The sequence below is a fragment of the Microtus pennsylvanicus genome, chromosome 8, assembly GCF_037038515.1.
Source record: "Microtus pennsylvanicus isolate mMicPen1 chromosome 8, mMicPen1.hap1, whole genome shotgun sequence".
In the NCBI taxonomy this organism is placed as follows: domain Eukaryota; kingdom Metazoa; phylum Chordata; class Mammalia; order Rodentia; family Cricetidae; genus Microtus; species Microtus pennsylvanicus.
In genome coordinates, this window is record NC_134586.1 from 44,796,417 (window position 1) to 44,809,704 (window position 13,288).

Here is a 13,288-nt window from a genome sequence, read left to right on the forward strand (position 1 = left end):
AGGATCACTATATGGAGTAGTATCTCACGGTTTTGATTGTCACTTTCCTAATAGTTGGTATAAGCTTACCCCCATCAAATTAAAATACATGTGAAGGAGTTATTGTAAGCCAAAAACTAGAAATTATAGAGTCCAAAAAGTTGGTTTTTATATAAGCAACACTTTATTACTTTGCTAGAATAGAGAGAAGCTATTCGGTTTAGTGGAGTTTCTGATGATTTTTGTGCACTAACTGCGTACCTCAGAAAGTGCTTGTTGTCTTCTACATATGGTTGTAATTATCTCCAACAATAATTCCATTTTTGAAAAGTGGAATTACCCTAAATAGATTTGAAATTTGAGTTGTACAGAGTTTATGAGCTTGCTCTAGATTGCACAGATAAATGTGAATATTATATGAACAAAAAATCAAATCGGACCTATTCCTAATTTCAAGTGACAATTACAGGTAGAAAAAAAGCAAATTTTCTGCTTAGTATTGCACTTGGTTACTCACTTCATGAAAACTAAAGGCCTAAAACTGTGAGTCTGTTGACTTGGGAATGACCATGTTCCCAGACTGAAATCTGGAATATACAAAAATGAGTATCTTCATCCACTCATTCTCCAGCCTACACAGAGGGATATGATTAAACCCAAATCTCCAAATATAAAATATTTTTGTACTGCTCAGTACTTATGCTCACTTTTTGAATTAAAAACCTATATTTGGAGGTTTGCTTGCTGTAATTGAAATTGAAATTGTTTCTGGGAAGTAACCAATGAACTATGAAATTTCATTTCATATCAGTCTTCTCATTACACTAACAATGTTCCACATGCACTTATGGCTCATCTTCCTACATGTCTGGGTACCTGTTCCCTATTTCCAGCTACCTTACTAACCCAGAATTGTTGATGGTTTAATTCCAAGTGCAATGGGAATCCTCATTTTGAAGTTTTTGGCTTGTTTTTTTTTTTCTCTATCAAAGTGTAAATACCAATGATGCTTTTGGTACTTCAAAAAAAAAAAAAAAAAACCTAAGTGCACAAAAGACAAACTCCCTGAGCACACTCGATGTTCTTCACTAACCAGTATGACAAGATTACGATGCCAACATTGCTTGGCTATGAAGGCTAAGGGAGATGAGTTCATTTCTTCTCTTTTGTATGTTGACTGGTTTAAGCTCTTAAATAGTTTTGTTCTGGTACTTATTACATTGGTAATCTCTATGTCTAGCAAGGAAGGGACTTTTGTTTGTTATATTTTTCTAGCAAGTTTCATTGTATACATGATTTAAATTCCTAGATTCTTTCATCTAATTTCTTCATGAATGCCAATCAATACCTCTGCTTAGTCAGTGGATACTTATTTTTGTCATGTTTAATTAAGTATTTTAGTTACTGAAAATAACATATGATATACTTTAAAGACTATTAAAAGTTTACATACAAAAATTACCTGAATAGACCCTTTTAACAAACCAAGTATATTTTGTAATTAAAAATTTCTAGAGGTCAAATAGATGCAGATGACTTAGAAGAAAAAAGAAAACTTTGCTGCCCAATGATACAGACACGATGACCTGAGTTGAATCCTTGTAACCCACACATAAAGGTAGAAGAGAGACTTCACTCTTTAGTTGTTCTATGGACAGCTCCAGTATTGTACCAAGGCATGTGTGCTTGCCCCCCACATCACACGGGCACAAACACACACACGCACATACACACAAACACACACAAGGGCACAAACACATACATATACATACACAAACACACACATGCACTAACACACACAATACACACAAAATTATAATAAATAAAATAAAACATTCCAATAAAAACAGCTTTATTTAATAATAAATAAAATAAAAATATAGCCTTTTTTTTGGACAGTTCACTCTATAAAAGTATAGTCACTGCAGAATTATCAGAAAGATGTTAATAAAATAAATTATAATTTTAAAAACATCTTCATTTTTTAACTAGAGTTGAACTTGAAGTTGCTATTTGTAAATAATGCTTATGTATTCTTTCTGTATTATTATTTTATTAACTATTGGTTAGAATATGCCCTGTCCCTTGTGTTTGATTCATTTCTTATGTTCCTATTGGTTTTAAGACAATTGTAAATTGAATGAATAGAAATGCTGGTCTTATAAGAAGTTCCTTAATAATTTACTGCCTTCAGTGTCATATAATATTCTCACTAGTAAGCATAAGCGCTGTCCAGTGTAAGGAAATGGCATGCTTCCATGTCCTCTTCCTCAGCCATCAGACACTACTAATCAATCAATGTATTCTTTTCTAAACATTACCCCCAATTTTTCTCAGTGCTTACATATGAGGTAGGCGCAGCCAAAGACTGGATGATCTTGATTAAATTCTAGCCCAACTAGACAAGCTTTTATAAATTTGGGGATAATATCTATAGTTAAAATAAATATTGTACATTTAAATGAGCTTAGATAATTAAAGAGATTTAGGAATTCTGTTTGAAACCCTGTAGAACATATTTCTGACCATTTAATTCATTGGTTTAGAATTGATGACAATGACGAAAATAGCTGGAACATGAATGAATAAGATAAATAAATCATATTGATTTTGAAGCTAAGATCCAGACCAGTGGATACTAACCCTAGGACTTAATAAGTAGACACCACGTAGACTTTCATAGCCTCTCTCTTAATCCCAACATTCTTCCAACAATCTATATTAGCATTTGACTTAATAAATACCATCAAACCTAACCTGACAAGGAGTGTTTCATATTTTCTTTCCTTATCTATGAGAGAATCATGGGCTACTAGTTGGGGCTACACGGAATCTGAGCGAGCTCCAGGGAGAGAAGAAAGGCACTCATTGGCCTCACTGTACTTCTTAAAGAACTGTCTGATCAGCGCAGGCCATAACTAGACAGGATGGAAAAGGCTCCAAGAGGAATGACAACATCTATAGGCATGGTTTCAGTTTACAAGGTCAGTTGCTGGACAGAAAAAGTAGAGGTGTTGAAAGAGTTCTTCCACTATTGTGCATATGACCAAGCTCTGTAGGAATTCAGAGAAACTCATGAGTATTCCGGGAAATGTCAGGGGAACATCAGCATGAAGGCAAGCATGACTGCACAGTGGATCCTTAAACAAGAAATCGGACTTGACTAGAAACAGTGGAATATAAGCTGCATAGGCCAGACTCGATAGCTAATTAATGTAATGATTGTGAAGAGAGAAGAGTAACTGGCTGCTCAAAGCCACCCTGGTATTGCCGGCTTGGTTTGGAATTGCTATGAGCTGGGCTGTTTCTCATAGGTAGGACATGGTGTTCTCCCATGACACATTATTTCATGGTATATCAGCATTGGATAGGGCTGTCCCACTATTATGGTAAAGTTAAGACAAGCAAGCCTCCTTTATTTGTCTAAGCACAGACTAAAAACAAAGTCACCATGCAAACTACTAAGTCTCTGATATCCTGTCACATGGCTGATGTGAGTCATTGCTGCTTCTTACCAGTGCCAGCTTTATCCTTGTCCAGGCCAGCACAAAGAGTTGATTTTACCACTACAGGTGACGACTGGAAACTGAAGGCAGCAGTGCAGGTGGGCCCTCATAGGAGGTCTTCAGAACCCAGGGTCCCCATTCTCGTGAGTAGGTAAAAGCTGAATATAAAATGGGTTACATCAGCCAGTCTGAATTTGACTCATGCTCTTTCTCTCATGGCTTTCTACCATGACTGATGCAAGAAGAGAGATGACCCCTCAGTCTCTTCAGAATCATGTGCCACACAGGGTCTGTTCATCATAAAGTGCATGGTCCATGGTACGACCACAACACAGACTAGGACAGCATCCACTCCTTTAATAATCTTCATCTTCTGATGGTGTCCAAAGCAGAGAAAAGCTTCACTTTCTTAAACCACCTCTAAAATCATGAACTCTTTCAAAAACCATCTGACATAACCCAGACCCTGTAGCAAGTTCACTCGGATACTATAATTCTGTCTGAGACATTGCCAAGTTCCCATGTTGAATATTTATTCTCCCTCACGCAGTACCAAGTAGTAATTAAAGTTTTTCGATTGCCAGTGTGTCTGAGGTGTTCTTTGATCATTGATGAGGGAAAGCTATGGGTTCAGTCTAAGAGTCTTTTAAGGGACAGGAGATACCAGACAGCACAGAGTTAAAGGCAGCTGTCAGCACAGCACTTTTATTACTGGCACTGAGGATGTCAGAGCAAACCCCAGTCCAGCTACTAGCTATAAATTTCTATTTGATCATGGCCAAGTTAATTAGATGTGGTTAACTGGTACTCATTAATGTACTTGAACTGTTCTACATTATTTGCTTCAAATAAATTTAGCCTTTGAACCATTTGAATGCATGAACAGGAAGGATGAAGTGGTACACACATGTAATATCAGCACTTGGGAGAATCAAGCGTTCAAGGTCACTTTTGGCTATCTACTAACTTCAAGGCTAGCCTGAGCTATATAACACTCTGTCTCAAAAGTAAGATAAATGGATAAAATAAAATATTAAAATCTTCTTAAATTGTAGGGCCCTCATAGGTGTGTGTGGTGGTGTAGGATAGACTATTCCTGCTGTTTTAATGTGCCTTGATTCCTATGTCCACAATGTATGTGTAATAAATATGATTTGGTTTGCTTTGGCATTGGAGAGTATGCAAAACATGCTACAGGGGCTGGAGAGATGGCCCAGTGGTTAAGAGCACTGGCTGTTTTCCAGATGTCGTGAGTTTAATTCTCAGCAACTACAATGTGGCTCACAACCATCTGTAATAAGATCTGGAGCTCTCTTCTGGCCTACAGGCATACATGCAGGCAGAATACTATCTATATACATAATAAATAATAAATAAATGAAACATACTACAAAGTAAGGTTGTAATGGCAATTAAAAAAACAAAGTAAGGTTGTAATGGCAATTACAAGGAGGAAATTGAAATGCCTGGGCTATCTAGAAACTGTGTTGGGTTTTATCTAGTTGAACCTTTATTTTTCTGCAAATTCTCACGTTCAAAATCCCAATGTCCCATTATCTCATTTTACATTTCTCTATTAAGGAACTGGATAAACGAAACAAATCTACAGTTATCTCAACCATTTCCCTATGTTCACTTGTCTCGCTGGAGGCATCAGCACATGCCCATCTGAAATTTTACGAAGAGAGCAACCTGAAATCTTCATGACATCCCATGGGCTAAGCCATTCCTCCCCACTGCCCCTTCATTGACACTGTGTTGTGCTGTACTTGAAAGGTTGCATCATAATCCTGGTTCTTGCACTGCATGATTCAAATTGTTCACTGAAGTATTTTTCTCCTAAGATTCTTTTTCACAGTTGAGCTAGTGAGGCCTTCCAAATTTTAACTTGGCATTTTCCATATTCCTTTCAGTGAAACAGAAAATATTTGAAGAAAATATGGATTCATGACAACCACAGATTTTTTTACTCAACAAATAAATTGCCAGTATGACTTTCTTCATAAAGACATTAAGGCCATTTAAACTCAACCACAAATACTTTTTTAAAATTTACATTATGAACTAAGTGACAAACAAATGAATAGAACAAGCTGGTGTTCAAGAAGCAACTTTTTTGAACTAAGAGTTCATAAATTCTTTTATTTTTTATTCCATCGTTAATTATGTTGCTTTCCTTTTGAGGGGGCAAACTTGTAGCTCTGGAAAGTAAGTGTGCACTTAGCAAGGCAATTTTTATCACCCTCCTGATTTTCAGACTTTCTAAAATCATCAAAGTAGAAAATAAAATGCTGCCTTTGGAGTTTTCATATGCAATAATTTCAATAGGATTTCGTATCATACAGGTATCATGACCTACCTATGGTATAAAGTATAGGTCAGATTTCTCTCCACTGAACCCAGTGTTTAGATAACCATGACCTGATGCAGATGTGGACAGGCTGTCAGAACAGAACTCATTTTCTGTTTGAGCTTTAAATTTTAGTCTGAAAACACCATAAACCACCAGAGCAAGACAAGGTAGCAGTTTGTGTAACTACATTTGCTGTCCCATGCGTCCTAATGTGAGTGCACAAAAGGCAGCTGCTTCAGTCACATAAAGGAAAGCACACACAGTGTGATTCCATTTCTATGAGACCCCGGGAATAGGTACATAATTGCTGATAAGGAGCTATTATCTTTAAAAGGCAGACTTTCTATTTTATGTGATGAGCACTTTTTATCTTAGTTAGGGTTTCTATTGCTGTAAAGAGACACCATGACCACAACTTTTAATAAGAAAAATATTTGGTTGAGGCTGACTGACAGTTTCAGGAGATTAGTTGGTTGTCATCATGGTATAAAAGAAGCATTACAGTGAATAGGCAGATGGGGTACTGGACAAAGATCCCAGAGTTCTTTATCTGGATCAGTAGGCAGCAGGAAGAAAGAATGACACTGGGCCTGGCTTGAGTTTTTAAAACCTCAAAGCCCATCCCCAGTAACACACTTTCTCCAACAAGTCCACATCTCCTAATAGTGTCTGTCCCTTTGAGCTTGTGGGGGGCATGTTTTATTCAAACCACCACAAACATCCTAGAAAAATGGCTTTTCTAACTTCGTATCCATGTCAGGCTTATGTACAATGTGGATCTGAGCGAAGGAAAGCAGAAAAATAGAGCTAGGTAAGAATCTGGGCTTCAAATATGAGATGAGTGGAAACAGTCTGTGAGATGACATAGACATGTCACCTACTGGGTAAGAAGGCACAAGAACACAAGAGTGAGCTTGTAGAAGCATGGTGGGATGTGGTTCCTGTTCTGTTTGTCTTCTGTGGGTTGTGGTCACTCAACAAACTCATCACACATTTTCTCTATTTCAATATAAAAATACCAAAAATGCATTTACTAAGAAAAATGTTTAACTGAAATATTTTAAAAGGTTGCCAAAGTTGACTATGTCCCATACAAAAATAAAAAACATGAGGCTCCCAAGCCTCACATTATAGACAGTTGGAAACAAGGCCATAGCACCACAGATGCATCTAACTTTAGGTGTGAAATTGGGAGAGGGGGCATGAAAAACCTACTGAGTATGTGCTAAACATGTTGAGCCACTTTTTAGCATTCCAGATAATGCAATATAGAAAGTGACTCACAAAGTATTTGCATCATAATAGGTATGATGAGTAATCTAGAGGTGATTCAACACATGCAGGAAGATAGGTAGATGCAAGGTGCAAATACTTTATCTAGGAACTTCAACAATCATAGATGGTCCTGGAGCCTATCTTTCTGTACATACTCAGTGTCCTCTAGCTGTGTTAACACTGTGTGTTCTGCCATCCAGGTATGATTAAGAAAATGAGGTTATTTCTTTTGTCATTTTAAACATGCAATCTGCCTTCTGTAGCCCATTTGATGTTCATGTTCATAATTAGAGAACATTAGGGCAATCTAAAGTCAAAGAATATTTCTTTGTAGCAAAGAAGATTCAAGGAGAAAAGTTGAATTACCTGGGACAAACTGATGTCCATCATATTTAAACAAAACAATGACCAACAGATTCTGCTACCTCATTGGGAAAAACAGTACATGTATATAATGAAAACCCTCAACCTACTGGAAGACCTTAAACTAGGCTCATAACACTGAATGCAAATCAATTCATGAACCTAATTCTTAAAGAAATAATCTGTATCTATCCAGGATGAAAACAGGTCTTGCTGATTTACCAAAAGACCCCATAGCCTACCACGATAAGTCAAGGAAGTTAGCATGATTTCTTTGTGGATTCAACAAGAGCAGTAAACATTCATCTAGAGTGTTCAGTAGCCTCTATTCTCAGAAATTCCATCCATCGTATTTCGGCTTCATGGGATTCCTTATTTGAATGATATTTAGTACAAAGATAGTCTTAAATGTCCAGCTGAGAATGTCTACTAATTAATTTTTTTTCTTTTACAATAATTAAAGACCTTTAGAAGTCATGATTTCTTCTTTTTAATTAGATGCAATGATTGGGAGGTATTTTACAATGCATAGCACTTTGCTCTAATTGCTTCCATTCCTCACTTCCTTTAATTAATTTCTGTGAAATGATAAAACAGTATTTGCCTTTGGGCCTTTGCAAAAGTGTATGAAAGAGTTTCTCCTCTTGTAAAAGACATATCAGCATCTGGAACTGCTGCTACCCAACAGGCTTTGACCAAGAACAGTCTTGAGACAAAAACCAAGAAAAAAACTGTACATGGTAGAAATATTTTCATCATATCTTTTCCTTGTTATCTTTAGTGCCCTCTTCATTGTGACATTACTTGGTGACCTGAGCATTTAACAAATAAAGATTTATAGAGTGTTTTAATGGCTTCTATAACTTTGTATAATATTTAATATCTTGTAGCACTTCACAGTGTTTTGAGACCAACTTACCAACTTGTAGGCTTTTGACTCAGTAATTTAAAATGCCATAGAATTCAGCTCATGCTTTGACCATCACTATCAATCCTTTCCCAGTAGACAGATGATAATTTTGGTGCCTAAGCTGCCTCAGAGCAGTGACTCCTATTTACTGATTCTTTTTCAATTTCGGCAGAAATCTCTGGCAAATTTTCCCATAGAATTTCAAATTTACACATCTAGCACACCTATATTCTACCACTGTTGAAGAGGAATTATGTATTTGAGCTGTTTGGTAAGATTATTGTTTTTAGAATAACATGCTAAGAGAAAGAGCAACAACAGAAAAAACCCTATGAACGATTACATGGACAACTAACTCAACAATATCAGTTTCTATTTTGATACCACAAAAGCACCATTTTTTATTTTTCTTATCTCTATTCTTATTTATCCTTGTATTGCAACATGCATGCCTTATTCATGCATACCTTGTCATTTAAAGTAAATCAAATATTTCTCAAATAAAGAGATATCTGTGTCTCTGTCCACCACTGGGGTGGTCATGGAATGTTGGATCAAAGACAAACAGATAAATTATATAGTTCATGGATAAAGTACAACATTACAAAGTAAAAATCCCTTTCAAAATATATGAATACTATAAAATCTCAGTAATTTGTTTATTACATTTGAGAGACCTTCTGAGTGGCATGTAAAATTATTTTTCCATACTTGGATTCTTGCTGATTCAAGTGCATTCTTCAAACCAGTAGCATCCAGATTCCCTAGGATCTGTTACCAGAAACAAAGCTTTCACTGCTGTTAAGCTGGCTGAATTGTACAGTGTATTTTAGTAAAATGTTTAGAAGATTAATAAACACATTAAAATTTTAACCCCAGGGTCTTCTACCAACACTATCAATACCACACCAATGTCTCAACCAGTACCATGACCATTACAATTGCATTTCTGTTACCACCAACATCATCATAATCACCACCACTAACAACACCTCCTTTATTTATTAAGTGTGAACATATGCTACAAATCCATACATATTATGAATTCCTATGAGGAAAATATTACTTTATTAACAACTTATCTGATATAATATAGTAGTTAATATATGGGTAATTGAGTCTCCCATACAATTTAACTTGGGCTTGAAAAATGTCTTCCCATCTGTATTCCAATGACTTTCACTTGAAGTTGAGTATCAAGTCAATAACAAAAATGATCACTTTGAGAGAAGAATCCAGCCAAATAATAGAAGTTGACTTTGTAACGTTATCCTTTGAAATATAACTTAATTTTTTGTTATTTTTATTAAATTTATTATATTTATTTATTTGTTTACTTGCTTGTTTGTTTATTTATTTTACAGACTATCTGCAATTTCCTCTCCCTCTCCTCCTCCCAATCCCTTCTCTTCAACCACCCTCTGTTCCTAGTCCCCAATCCACTCCTCAGTTTTTATTTAGGAAAGGGCAGATCCCCCATGAGCATCAGCAAAACATGACATATAAAGTCTAAGCACCTTCATGTATTAAAGCTGGGCAAGATGGCCCAGTATGAGGAGTAGGGTCCCAAAAGTCTGTCAAAGAGTCAGGAACAGTCTCTGCTCCCACTATTAGGAGTCCCACAAGAGGAACAAGTTATACAACTGTAACATGTATGCAGAGTGCTTAGGTCAGTCCCATGCAAGCTCTCTTCTTCACTTCAGTCTCTGCTAACCCTTGTAATCCCACATTTGTTGATTCTATGAGGTGCTTTTTTTCTTTCTTGGTTTTGTTTTGCTTTGCTTTGTCTTCATGTGCTGTCCTTGACCCCTCTTACTCCCACAATCCTTTCTCTTTCTATTCTGCAGGATTCGCGAACTCTACCTAATGTGTGGCTGTGGATTTGCACCTATTTCATCAGTTGCTGGATGACACCTCCCAAATGACAGTTGAGCTAGGCACCAATCTGTTCATAGGAGGCAGCCAGTTCAGGCTACATAACTGCTATTGCTAGGAGTCAAAGTTGGTATCTTCCTTGTAGATTTCTGGGAGATTCCCTTGTACCAGGTTTTTATTTGACCCAGAAATGCCCCCCTTTCCATTAGTCTCTTTCAATACTCTCCACTTCCATCCCCCGCAACCTGATTGCTCACGTTCCCACCCTCAGTTCACTCAAATATCTCTTCTATTTCCCATTCCCAGGGATATTTGGGGATCTTGAGAATTGATTTTATGTATGTGGAAGTCAGGGATCAACTTTTAGGAGTGGGTCTCCTCTTTCTACCGTTCAGGTTGTAGGGCTGAGCTTAGGCTTTCAGGTTTAGCAGCTGACCACTTTACCTGCTGGTTCATCTGGACAGCCATGTTTTTAAGTTTTTAATAAATTCACAGCTGTATGGGTCAAAATCTTCAAAATAAAAATACGTGAGGGTTTTGTATGGAGCAGACACATAGGCCAGTGTTTGCACATGCGTATGAACATGAGCTTCTGGTATAGCTCCCCATCACTGGATCCTATGACTCAGAATTTTGGGCTAAGATTGCTTACCACTGAACCACAGAGACCCTCCTATCTCCTCTCCACAGGAATGGATTGCAGACACACATTGCAGACCACACATAGATTTTTTTTAGGCACGTTTAGGGATTTGAACTTAGGCCCTCATGTGTTTGCATCAAGACATCAAGCACTTTATTGCCTGAACCATCTCCATACACCCTAAATACTTGTTTTTAGTAATCTAAGGGCCAACTTCATTTTTGAAAGTTAAATAGATTCTGCAGAACTATTTGAAGGTGAAATCTAAAACAGTTGAGAAACACTGGACTTAGAAATCCGTTGGTATGCTGGCTAGTTTTCTGTCAACTTGATACAAGCTACAGTCATCTGAAACAAGAGAACTTCATTTGAGAAAATGCTTCCATAAGACTGGGTTATTGGCAGGGTTGTAGGGCATTTTCTTAATTAGCGGTAAATGCAGGAGGGTCCAGCCCATTTTTGATAGTGTGACTGGTGGACTGGTGATTCTGAGTGCTGTGAGAAACCAGGTTGAGCAACCCATGCGGAGCAAGCCAGAAAGCAGCACCCCTCCATGGCCTTTGCACCCGCGCCTGCCTCCAAGTTTCTGCCCTGTTTGAGTTCCTTCCCTGACTTCCTTCAATGATGGACTATGATATGGAAGTGTAAGCCAAGTCAACCCTTTCCTCCCCAGGTTGCTTCGGTCATGGTATTTATCACAATAATATCCCAACTAAGACAGCTGGTTTAGTTTTTGTATACATACTCATTTGTGTGAACTTGGCCATGTTACTTCCTCTTACCACTGATATCCATCTCTACAACCTAAGAATAATAATTCTCACTTGTGTAACACTGTGAATGATAACTTAGAGAGTGTGCATAAGAAGAATTCTTTGAAAATTTATAAGACGGTTTGAGTGGGAAAGATCTCCATGGGATCATATGTTTAAATACTCAGTCCCCATTAGTAGAACTGCTTGGGAAGGATTTGGATGTGTGGCCTTGTGAGAGAAGATATGCCAATAAAGGTGGGCTTGGAGGTTTCCAAAGCCTCTTGTGATTCTCCATATGCACTCTCTACTTGTGAGTCAAGCATATACCATACTTTGACCACTTGTACCCCTATTTCCTCCCATCTCCTTGACCTCTTTCTTTTTCCCTAAGAGTTCTGTTTCTATTTTAATGTCCCTTTTCTCTGAGATTACACATAGGAGTGAAAGCATGTAGCACTTGTCTTTCTCAGCTGGTATTGTTTCATTTAGCCTGATCACTTATTCAATCCATTTCTTTCAAATGATAGGGTTTAATTTTCCTTTGTAGCTGAATAGAACTTCACTGTGTATACATACCACATTATATTCATTCATATATCTTCTGAGAGCCCCCTCTATTTATTATGTAACTTAGCTATCAACGATAGTGCTGCTCTTACTATGGGCATACAGCTTTGATTCTGGAGGTAGGTGGCCATTTGAACCATGTGGGAGAAGTATCTGTTCACTTCACACATCATCTATTTGGTGATTTGATCACTTAGTATTTGTGTGTCTTATATTTTCAGTTCTTTATATATTCTAGCTATTAATCCTCTACCAGAAATCATTGATTCCTCCCAGGCTGTCTCTGTACAATGTTGGTTTCTATGCTATGCAGAAGCTTTTTAACTTAGTTGAATCCTTTGGGCTAGGTCTTACTATGATTTCTGAAATACTACAGTTGTGTCCATTGCTGATGCCCAGATCGATAAGTGCTCCCTCATCGTTTTCTTGTAGTATTTTCAAATCTTAATTTTCAATTCTTTATCTACCTTGAGTTGAATTTCTGTCAGGGTAAGAGTGATTGATTTTCTACTCTTGCAAGGGGATAGTTTTCCCTACATTTTTGTATTAAATTAATTCTGTCAATTAATAAACATAGAATGTCTTCCACTTCCTAGTGTCATCTTTATTTCTTTCTTCACTATTTTATACACATCATTTATCCTCCAGGTAAGTTTATCCTTGTATAATTTTTGAGATTATTTTGGATGGAGTTATTTTTGGTTATTTCTTCTCCATTGTTTGGCATTAGTTATATAGAAAAGCTACTGGATTTGGCATGTTGTTTATCCTGCTACTGTGCTGAAAGTGTTTACAGATCTAGGTATTCTGGAAAACGCTTTAGGATTCTTAAAATATAAAATGATACCATATGTAAATGGTGACAATTTGGCTTCTTCCTTTCCTATTTGTGACCCTTTATTTATTCCTTATTGCTCTGTATATGACAATTAATGTATTTATGCAAATGTTTATGTGGATACATTTGTCTCACTCCTGATTTAAGAGGAAATGCCTTCAGTTTTTTTTCTACTCAAAACATTGGCTATTGGCCTGTCATATATAGTTTTTATAATATTACAG